Source organism: Osmerus eperlanus, chromosome 16, assembly GCF_963692335.1.
Source record: "Osmerus eperlanus chromosome 16, fOsmEpe2.1, whole genome shotgun sequence".
In the NCBI taxonomy this organism is placed as follows: Eukaryota; Metazoa; Chordata; class Actinopteri; order Osmeriformes; family Osmeridae; genus Osmerus; species Osmerus eperlanus.
The window spans coordinates 7989716-8001743 of NC_085033.1; the positions used below are offsets into that span (position 1 = coordinate 7989716).

The following is a 12028-nucleotide window of genomic DNA, read 5'->3' on the forward strand; positions in this document are numbered from 1 at the left end:
GACTTAAAGTGGTGTTTATGAGGTCCCATGAGGTATATTTATGAACCCTTGGTGGATATCAGAAGGTCTTTACCTTTCCAGCGTCACGACTCTTGGTTCTGAGCTTGTTGACCTGAGACTCAGCGATGTCAGCACGCTCCTCAGCCTCCTCCAGCTCATGCTGAACCTTCCTGAACTTGGACATGTGGGAGTTGGAATGCTCCTCCTGGGATCAATTCATATGAAAACATTAATGCAATTCTTATTTTTTTCAGAATTACCACCAAGTTTTCAGACTTGAATGACAATCCTCTGTAAATGCTCAATTACAAAAATTAAATACAGTAAGTAAAAGTTACATATTTGACTTTAGTGGACTTTAGTGTAAAAACTTTTCAAAAACAAATATGTCTCTTCATTTGAATTGAAAAATGACTTACCGCCTCATCAGCCTGCCTCTTGTAAGCCTTCACTTTAAGCTGCAGCTTATCCACCAGGTCCTGAAGTCTGGTTACATTCTTTTTATCCTCCTCAGTCTGAAGCAGAAGATTTTTTTTCAAATTACACACATTCTGTGGATTCTATATATGTTGATTCTATATGCTGTGTAAAGTGAGTGTGTTGTTACATTACCTGGTATGTCAGCTCCTTGACTCTACACTCATACTTGCGGACTCCCTTGACTGCATATACACCTCTCCTCTGTTCAACCTCAACCTCAGTCTCCAGCTCACGCACCTGGGTGGAGAACAGGAGCTCATGGTGAATCCATCACTCCCATGCTAAAAGGTTGTTATTAACAGCATTACGCAGGACTAAATGCACAAGATATATTTTACCTCCATTAAAGGTTACATTGGGAATATTCAAATGTTTTCAAAATTACCCTGGACTCCAGTTTCTGGAGCTGCTTCTTGCCACCCTTCATGGCTAGGTTCTCTGCCTCATCCAGACGGTGCTGCAGGTCCTTGACTGTCACTTCAAGATTCTTCTTCATCCTCTCAAGGTGAGAGCTGGTGTCCTGCTCCTTCTTCAGCTCTTCTGCCATCATGGCAGCCTGCAACAACAGAATACCGCTTGGTTGAACTGAGGAACTGTACTCACACAGTATATTGTACCAGGTTACATGACCCACATTTTTTTCACAGTACACCATTATATTATCTAGACAATATACTAGTGGAATGACCAAACAAACAGTTACAAATCCTTGTGAGAACTGAACTGAGTATAAATCAGAACGATGTAACTAGTTTCTGCATTCTACTTAGATGGATCAGTGGGGGTCGACACTAAAATTGTGAACACATAAGTTGTGAAGCAGTCAGTAGAACATGGCCACAAGGTGGAAGGTATGTTATCATAGGCGTAGGCTACTGTATGATGATATGGTGGTTCCATATTGCTTTGACATGGCCTTGATGATGATGGTATAAGTAAAGTAGCAGACTGAATAGTGAGTGTACTATGATATTTAGTTAGCCACACTCACATCAGTGATGGCCTTCTTGGCCTTCTCCTCAGCGTTCCTGGCCTCCTGGACAATGTCTTCCACCTCACCCTGCACCTGAACCAAGTCAGACTCAAGCTTCTTCTTGGTGTTCAACAGGCTGGTGTTCTGGAAGAGAGTACACATGGATATAGCAAAAACTAAGATTTTGCCATGAATGTTATCTATATGTGTGTGTGTGTTATTGTCTGCTCCTGGGAATGCAGCAGTCCCACTCTATCGCTGCCGTCCACCAGCTCCTGCTCAGCCACTTTGCAGCCTCTCTCTGTCTGCTCCAGACCCACTCTCAGCTCCTCAATCTCAGCCAACATCAGACAATTTCTATGTTCCACCATGGCAGCCTGTTCCTTCATGTCCTCTGCGGCACAGACAGCATCATCCAGATGCAACTGGGCATCCTAGAGAACGAAGTGGTTAAAATAATTTTGGAGCTTAGCATTGATACTTTTCTTTTTTCTTTTTGTGTCTAGTTCTGCAGTAACATTTTAAGAAGGAATTTCTTCTGAATTGGATTTAGGAAAACATTAGGCATTCATGAAAGTTTTCTTATCTGGGATTTGCAGACATCCCAACCTGCAGAGACTCACTTCCGGGAGGTGGCTCCCCCCCCCCCCGGGACGCATGATGTACCCCCTCAACCTGCACGTAACTATTTTAATCGTTTGACAGCACTATTAGCTACACAAACAATTCTATCATAGGATCTGATGTCCAGAGCTTTGCTGGGCATCATCAAATGAGGAAGCAATGGATAACATTTCAATGATGGCAGCAAAATGGTATGAGTTTATCTGAGGTAGTGACCAAAAAATATAATGTTAAAGTGTACTTCTATGTAATATGATATTGCCAACATTCACAGTACCTTGAGCTGCGCCTGAACGTTCCTCAGCTGCTTCTGGGACTCAGCAGCCTGGCGGTTAGCATGGCTCAGCTGGATCTCCATCTCATTCAGGTCTCCTTCCATCTTCTTCTTGACTCCCAGAGCATCATTCCTGCTGCGGACCTCAGAGTCCAGAGCAGGGCCGGATGCAGCCTGCTTTGGGGTCGCAGTGAACATTTCTGGGGGGGGCATCATGATTACGGAAGGGGGTCGTATAATTTTTTATATAACCATTATGTTATCATTTTTGAGTCTGCTTAACGATTCGAGTGTTAATCAGGCACGGAGCCAGATGTTATGCACATTCGGGGCTTAACCCAAACCCATGACATATCCTGGGTTTGATGTGATGCTGGATATGATCCTCCACAGTGTGAGCGCGCGCAGCGCGCGAGCGAAATTTTTGGGCATTCATTTGAGCGCAAAATAGTTTTTTGAGCTCTATGTAAAATAAACCGCCGCCGTTTTCCAATTGGTAAAAACCTTGTCTATGAAGGTGATGTCTTTATAATTTCTGGCTCCAAATTGTCGACAGGGGAAGCAGAAACATGCATGTAGCTTGGCTGAGTTCTCTAACCAAATTTGAGAGCGATGCCTATAGGACCTTAGGAATTGTCTGAAAATGCGCATGGGGTACGTTTGCAGAACAGGCTGCATTGGATTGCTGTCATTCAAACCATGCTCGCCTTCACACACAGCAGCGGTAATGTTGGTACCGAGAGACAGGGAAGTGCTTCCACTAGGACCAGCACGCTCTGCCTGCTCTGGAGTATGAGTTTAATATCCCTTGTCGCAGGGGCAGTAGTAGATGGTTTGGGGATCAGAAATCGATGCATGATAAAAGGTTTTTTTTTATAGGTACAAACACGCACGCAAAGAACAATCGATGGCTAACGAAGCTAAAAGACTACTGTTAATGGGTTTCCCAGATTCGATCGTTCTTAAGGACATAAGAAGGCTCTTAAGAAGGGTTCGGTTAAGAAGGAGCGCTAAGATAGGGGTGTTTCCCAGACGCGTTCATAACTGCCTTCTTAAGATCCCGCCAAAGAAGCTTCTTAAGAAGCTCTTAGAGGGAGCTGCCCACCGCCGTGGTGCTGAAACTAAGTCAATCGATGCCAGGCAAATCGATCACCCACCACTTTATCAGTGCATAAATCACACACAACACCCTGTTTCTCTTCTTTTTTTTAAATAAACTTCTTTTCCTTTTCAACCATGTGTTCTGTGGATCATTTTGCGTCATTTCCTAGCTTTCAAGCCCTATAGCCTACATGATAGTTGGTATGGGTTGTGTGATGGTAGTGGGTTTAATGTTGGGAGTAGGGGGGTGGCACCCTATGTTGAAGGCAGCGTAATGTTTCCTCCCAATCCAGCACGGATCCACCAGGGAGGGATTGTGGATTGGGATCAGTGTGCCATCCACGACACCAATCACCCGGGGGATCCCAGCCATGGCATGAAATCCACGGTGGACCTGGCGGACCTCGTCCCGTATGGTGGGCATTCTGATGTGTGTCCGGGCATGGCGCAGGAGGATCGGTGTCACGGCTGCCACACTCCGTGAAACCGATGCCTTGCTGAGGCCGGTGCCGTCCCCAACCACCTCCAGGAAGCTCCCCACTGCGTAAAAACGCAGCGCGGCCAGGAGCTGCACCTCCGGGCTGAGGGCAAAATTGCATCGGGTTGCCCTCTGACGAGGCGTTGGATCTCCACACGGGGAAGCCGGTACTTGGACTGGACAGCCCGGTCCGACAGCACATTCAGTGGGGAGAAGTGCTGACGCACATAGGCATTTATATAAACTGTCTGGCTTCGCGCACGGCGACGCTGTTGATTAGCAGCGAGAATATGCTGTATTGCAGCCATGGTGTCTCACAAGCGTGGACTTCAGCAACGCCTTTATATAGACTAGCAGGTGGAGCCTCTCTTGATGAGGTTCCAGCCGAGTTTAATTACACCTGTCAGTTTCCCTGATATCTGTGAAATACCACAGGGTTGTTGATGTTTTTATAGCTAATGTAAACTCATATGCATATGCCGAATGTGTGTGAAAACGTAATGAGTGATAGTAATGATGATTCATTTTATTTATGTGCTACAGGAACACATGGGCAATTATTTATTTGTATATCTTTATTTTTCTTCTTATGCTATTATTTTTCTTGTTCTGCAGCTGTGGGCGCACATTTATCATCACGCATGGTTTTAGTATTCCTTTGAGTGTCAGATATAACTTTCCATGATGCAGCTGCAGTGAGCGTTTGGTCGCTAAGAAGGCTGTTAAGAGTGGGTCAGGCTGATCTTACATTTCCTTCTTAGTGAAAGATCTTCTTAAGCTAAGAACGACTCTGGGAAACACGTCCTTCTTTCACAGCGCTCTTAGAATGCTCCTAAGAAGCTCTTAGCGCTTAAGAGCTTCTTAACGAATCTGGGAAACCAGGCCAATGTCTTTAACCCATCTTCTATGAAAACAAATAAAGATTACAACCGAAACAGAAGTATGAAATTCCAGGGTCTAACATTAAACACCAATGCTACACTTTACTATTCGTCAAAAGCCCTCCACAAAAGACCGATATACAATAACTTCGAGAACAAGTGAGTGAGTGGCAAGAGATTCGAGGTTGATTTCACTTTTATCGGTACACGTGGATGCGGAGCTCTAACCTACGTTGCCCATTATCAACCAGACAATCACTGGGGAATCTTTTAAAAAGATTGGTTGAAAAAAAAGCATATTACTGAAAGCACTAACAGACTTTTTCATAGCTTCAACATGTAACCATTATGGCTGAAGTCAGAAGGAGCTTGGGGGGGGGGGGGGCGGCAGAAATCAGGGGGGGCGCGGCAGAAATCTGGGGGGGGCGCAGCCCCCCCCAGCCAACCCCTGGATCCGGCCCTGGTCCAGAGTGCTCTGCATGGAGTCAGCCACCCTCTGGCTGTTCCTCTTGATCTGCTCCATCTCCTCATCCTTCTCTGACAGCTTTCTGTCCACCTCACCCTTGATCTGGTTCAGCTCCAGCTGCACACGCAGAATCTTGGATTCCTCATGCTCCAGGGTTCCCTGAATAAAGAAACAATTTGCAATGTCATTCTTAGTTAGTTGATCCTAAACGTGTTTATTCTTTCCACTTCATTCTGGAAATTGTGGAGAGTTTGTACCTCAGCCTCCACCAGAGATGGATCTCAGACTTCTTTGTCTCCACTGTCTTCTTGGCCTTCTCCAACTGGATGCTCTTGCCAGTCTCTCCGATCTGCTCGGTCAGGTCAGAGATCTCCTCTGTGATTTGAAACAGAAGAGTTTTTAAGTACCTTCCCTGACCTCCCAGGGATAAAACTAAGCAACGAGTTGAAAGCAATGAGTTCAAAACAGGAAATCATTGCTACTAACATACTAATCCAAAGTAAAATAGAAAACACTATCCAGTTTTCTTCTTTACAAAAGCAACACAAACTACATTTATCTTACGTTGTAAGTTCTTATTTTCTCTCTTCAGAGTCTCCAGCTGGTCAAGAGCCTCCTCATAGTTCTTCATCTTGAAGAGCTCTGTGCTGAGAGAACGAGCCTCCTTCTGAGCTCCCTCCAGCTCAGCCTGGCCCTCTTCAAACTTTTGCTTCCACTCTGCAAGAACCTAGGAGGAAGCACACACCAAAGCAGCCTTTAACAGTTGAATTACAAATGACTATGCAACGGCTAAGAAACAGGGTGTCATAGGACAGTTTTGAGAAACCAGTTGCAGATCCAGGTATTTTTCTCATTTTCACCTTGTCAAAGTTCCTCTGCTTCCTATCCAGGTTGGCAGCCAGGGCATTGGCTCTCTCAACATCAATCATGAGGTCCTCCACCTCTCCCTGCAACCTCTGCTTGGTCTTCTCCAGAGAGGCACACTTGGAGTTGATGGCCTCAATGGTCTCCTCAGCTTCCTGGAGACGCTGAGCCAGCTTCTTCCTGTGTAGGTTTATTTTTTACATTCGTAAAAAACTTGACTTTGGTTTTGGGTACGGTTTGAGCCCACTGCTAACTCTTTATATTGCTTCATCAAGGAAGGCCTTTAAGTTTTGTTGACTTACTTGGCTTCCTCCAGCTCCTCTGTCCTCTAGATGGCATCAGTTTCATACTTGGTTCTCCACTGAGCCACCTCAGAGTTAGCCTTGGACATGCCGCGCTGCAGCTCTGCCTTGGCCTCCTGCTCCTCCTCAAACTGCTCCCTCAGCAGATCACAGTCATGGCGAGCAGATTGGACTCCATGGGCCAGTGCGTTCTTAGCCTAAGATCAAGAGAAAAGAGTAAGCTCTCTTTACTCTGGTAATGAGAATTACACATGCCCAGTACATTCAGGTCAGTACTGTAGCTCAATTGATACATGTGTCACGGCCACAGCCGTGCCCCCCCCAGTTTCAGTTTTTTGCCCTGCCCTAGTGTTTCCCTGTCATTGTCTTCACCTGTGTCTCGTTCTCGTTAGCGTCATTGTGTCCACGTGTGTCGTTTGGTTCTGTGTATTTAGGTTTCTGTTTTGTGTCCAGTCTTTGTCTTGTCATTACTACCTGTGCCGTGTGAGTACCCTATCTGTTCCCCGGTTTGAGATTAAAACCCTTTGTTTCTACAATGCCTCGAATCTCTCCTGCGTTTGGGTCCTACCCCACCTCACACCCTGACAGAATGACAAGACCAAGAAAGGACCCAGCAGAGAGTACACGCAACCCTTTCCTAGGGACCCGACTTGCCTCTGGTGGACCCCGAAGCCTGCAGCGGAGGGCCCACCCAAAGTCCGGGTTCCTACCACGGCTCCAGCCCCAGCCTGAACCCCGACTCCAGCCTCGGTCCTGCCCTGGGCCCCTGCCTCGATCCTGCCCTGTGCCCCTGCCTCGTCCTGAGGTTGTGCCGCCCTGCGCCTGGACGAACAAGGTTGTGCCGCCCAGCACCCAGAGCACCGAGGCTGTTCCTGCCGGGGAGTCTCGGCCGCAGCCTGCTGCCGTGCCCGCGCTCCCAGGCGCCCCCTCGTCCGCGCTCCCAGGCGCCCCCTCGTCCGCGCTCCCAGGCGCCCCCTCGTCCGCGCTCCCAGGCGCCCCCTCGTCCGCGCTCCCAGGCGCCCCCTCGTCCGCGCTCCCAGGCGCCCCCTCGTCCGCGCTCCCAGGCGCCCCCTCGTCCGCGCTCCCAGGCGCCCCCTCGTCCGCGCTCCCAGGCGCCCCCTCGTCCGCGCTCCCAGGCGCCTCCTGTCCCCTGTGCCCGTCCCCTGTGCCCGTCCCCTGTGCCCGTCCTGCCCCCGGGTGGTTCCCTGGATCTGCTCCGGCCTCCGGGCCGCCGGCCTTCTGCCCTGCCTCAGGGTCGACCCCCGGACCTGCCCCGACCCTCTGCCCAGCCTCCAGGCCGGCCCCCGGACCTGCGCCGGTCCTCTGCCCTGCCTCCCGGTCGACCCCCGGACCTGCCCCGGCCCTCTGCCCTGCCTCCGGGCCGACCTCCGGACCTGCCCCGACCCTCTGCCCTGCCTCCGGGTCGACCTCCGGACCTGCTCCGGCCTTGTGGGACGTCCGGTGACGTCCCTTGAGAGGGGGGTACTGTCACGGCCACAGCCGTGCCCCCCCCAGTTTCAGTTTTTTGCCCTGCCCTAGTGTTTCCCTGTCATTGTCTTCACCTGTGTCTCGTTCTCGTTAGCGTCATTGTGTCCACGTGTGTCGTTTGGTTCTGTGTATTTAGGTTTCTGTTTTGTGTCCAGTCTTTGTCTTGTCATTACTACCGTGTCTTACTACCAGTCTTTGTCTTGTCATTACTACCGTGTAAGTACCCTATCTGTTCCCCGGTTTGAGATTAAAACCCTTTGTTTCTACAATGCCTCGAATCTCTCCTGCGTTTGGGTCCTACCCCACCTCACACCCTGACAACATGTACACATGTATTGACTTGTCTTATCCAAAATCCAAACATTAAAGGGTAGAACATTTGAATTGTGGAAATTATAAATATACCAAGAATAAGACGCAGACTCAGTAAGAAATAGAAAAATGTGTTTCGGAGTTAAAGTTTTATGTGACTCAGGAGGATGGTTGGTCAACACAAACTGCTTTTTCAATTTGTAATTTACCTTGACCTCCTCCTCAACATGCCTCTTGAGCTCCTCAATCTGCTGGGTGTAGGCCTGCTTGCCTCTGGTCAACTGGGACACCAGGGCTTCCTTCTCCTCCAGCTGGCGACCAAACTCACCTGGGGAGAATAGTAGGTTCTTGTCAGGTAATATGCTTAGTTTGTTTTATTTTCATACAGAATATCTACCTGCACATTTACTGTACTTAACTTCATATATATTATATATTTATATATTATGTATTTTCATAACTGCTGTTGAAGGAATTGTTCTTGATTCACTGAATTTACCATTTGTGTCCATTGATGTCATTGACCTGGCGCACATTCTCATCGTTCTTGGTCTTGATCTCACTGAGCTGGTCCTCAAGGGTACGGCACATCTTCTCCAGATTGCCCTGCGGAACAAACACTATGTTTCAGTGATAGTTATTCTAGTTGTTTTACTGTTTTTTTTTTTAACAGTTAATGAATTTATGTGATCAATTGCAGTTGTGAATTGTTCAAATGTAGTAAATTATATAAAGGTGAACATTTGTTCACGAACCTCTACAATCCACTCCTTCATCCTCCGCGGACTTGGTCTGTGAGCATTCAAGTTATACATTAATTTCATCTTTCTGTTTAGGTTTATTTGTGTCACTGACCTTAGCCTTAGCAACTGCCTCCATGTTGGAAGACAGGTCATCAATCTCCATCTTGAATTCACTCTTCTCTTTCTCCAGCTTCTGTTTGACGCGTTGCAGGTTGTCGATCTGCTCTCCCAGCTCTGCCACACTGTCAGCCTGCTTCTTCCTCAGGGCTGAGGCTGTGGACTCATGCTGCAGGGTGGACTCCTCCAGGTCACGTCTCAGCTTCTGGAACTCAGCCTCTCGCTTCTTGTTCATCTCAATCTGAGCAGCTGTGGCGCCTCCAGCCTCCTCCAGCCTCTCACTGATCTCCTTAGCATCATTCAGATTCTCTGATTCCTAGGAGCAAAAAGATGAAGGAAAACTCATGTTTTTGTTTTCATTCTCACTCTGTGCTCTGTTTGATCTGTTTTGTTTAATTAACTTACAGATGCAACTTGCAGAGCCAGGTCATTCTTCTCCAGCAGGAGGGCACCATCTTCTCCTCCAGCTCCTTCTTGCGAGCCTCAGCTTTGGTAAGAGCAACTTTGCATTTCTCATTGTCCTCTTTCATGTTGGCCAGCTCCTTCTCTGTCTCAGCACTTAGCAGGAGAGGCTTGATCTTATAGTAGACCTTCATCCATGGCCAGTGTTTCACATTCATGAATGAGCGGATGTTGTACTGGATGGTGTAAACAGACTCTCTAATAACAAGAGATAAGATCTAATGAAATAACTTTATAAAATAAAATACATAACTTATATTTCCATGTGTATGTGGTAAAATGAATGTAGAAATCCAAAGGAGGTCCATCTCACCTCCTCTCCATCATCTTGGTAAGCTCCTTCTTCATCAGGTATCCACGACATAGAGCCTGTGTCATTGTTACCAGAGTAGCAAGCTTCTCATATCTCATCTCCTCAAGGACACCAAGAAGACCAGCTTTGAAGAACACCTGAGACACATGAACAATACCAAACAAAAGTAAACAAGGGAAAGAATATAACCTTTTTAAGATTATTTGGAGGAATATAGAAAGGTGCTGTAGTTAGATTTTGTGTAGTATCTCCTTTTACATGAGCCTGGAATGAAAATAAGTTAAATCTGATCACCACCTGATTTCTCCTCAAAACAGGGGACAAGATATCTTTGGTTACCCTCTCAACGTGGTATTCTGCCTCATAGACGCAAAGAAATAATGATTTACTCAGGATAGAAATGCTCTGTATGTACTGTAATATTCTTCTATACGTAGTTTAACAGTTCTTAAAAACAAGACTTTGCCAAAGACACATGAAGCTATTTCCCAATACTATTCTGTACGTAAGTAAAATGGGACATTAATAAATTGTAAGTAGTGATGAACATCAGTTATAGGTGTATGTACATGGGTACATCAGTGGGGGAGAAAGTGTTTTTTGCATTGCATCCCAAAAGAGTATCCATAATCTTACCTTGGTGTGTCCAAACTTGTACTCATCATGGTTCACATCAATTGACCCAAGCACTTATAATGTAAATATTTAGAAGCACAGCTGTGGTATCTACTATTGCGCCAATGTTTAAAATGTGCTAGAAAACTTTTAAACTGTCAGTATTTCATTCAACAGTGTGACATTTAAGACACAATTCTTGACACAACATACCTTTTTGGGTGACATGTACTGCTTGATTAAAGGCTTATACTTGTTAACATCTACCCTGGCTATAAAGTCAGACATTACTTGGAGACAACATATCCAAGATGCCATGTTTCGGATATTCACTGGTTGCCATCTGACAGGGTTCCAGCAGTGTACAAGCCAGCATACTAAATCTGGAGTTTTTAAAATACCACTTGGCCGACCATTGATTCAGCTCAGCTGGCTTGCTTAGAACTGGTATCATATTATAATGGGAACAATTGATTGGAACAGTTAACATACTTCCACGATTTTATTAATGAACAGGTCTTTTCCAGGCAAAGTTTGTCTAGTATTATAAACTTGGATTGTAACGGGATAGCTTGCTGATAAAGGAAGTCAGGAAAGCCTTTGAAATAATTCCTCATCCAATACATAGCTATACAGTTTAATGTACAACAATGATTTATAGTTCTTGAGTTTATTTAATGCTTGCTGTCACAATCCATTTTAAATTATTACTGGGAGTTTGCCAGATACATCAACATGTAATTTGGTAACTTGAGAACTATAAAAAGTCCCCAAGTCTAATTTTGGATGTTTTCTAGGTATGGGCCTGGCTCCACTGAACAGCCTGTCAAAACAGCTCCTGCTCAGGCGTAGTATCAGTGTCAGACTTGTGGTGCAAACAGGGGATATATTTCATGGTGGGGCTACTTATATGGTCACATTCTATGCATATGCACTATTGGATGTCTCCATGCTGCAAAACAGTCTACTGAATCTCATTCAGCATTTTCATTTGAGCTGTATCAATGTCTCTGATGACACCTTGCAACTCTGATGTTGTATGAGCTGGTCCAGCATAGTTATCATAGGTGCTGTTCAGCACAACATTAATCATCTATTTGAAAGTCAAGATTGTAAGCATAGCTTAATTTTTGCACAGTATCTGAAGTTCATTTAATGCAATCAGTTACTGCCTTTTGTCCTTTACCAAGCCCTTTTCCAGTCACAGTTGATTCTATTATTGGTTGTCCTTAAAATTAACCCAGAGCAGTCAGCGCACACCCATGTTGAGCCAGATTTACTGTCTATCGGGGGAGCACCTACTGCTGGCTGACTCGCAGAAGTAAACAGAATCATTGAATGGTTTGTTGTGGTTGCTGTGTTTTTGTTTTCCCTTCTTTCACTTCTTTCTCCAGGCAACTCCACGTCATTCATGGTATCGAGTTGGATTTGAAGCAAGTGGCCGCTCTTCCAAATACAGATTGAAATACTGCTGTATGTGCATAATTTGCCTGGGTGGAGCTCTTGAGTAGCCAATCTCATATACTGCAGAGAGG

General features: G+C 46.0%; 1 pseudogene; it reads right to left on the minus strand.

Moving 5' to 3' along the window:
* Positions 1-270: 270 nt before the first annotated feature.
* On the minus strand, positions 271-11906 carry LOC134036554 (myosin-1-like; annotated as a pseudogene).
* Between the last annotated feature and the right edge of the window lie 122 nt (positions 11907-12028).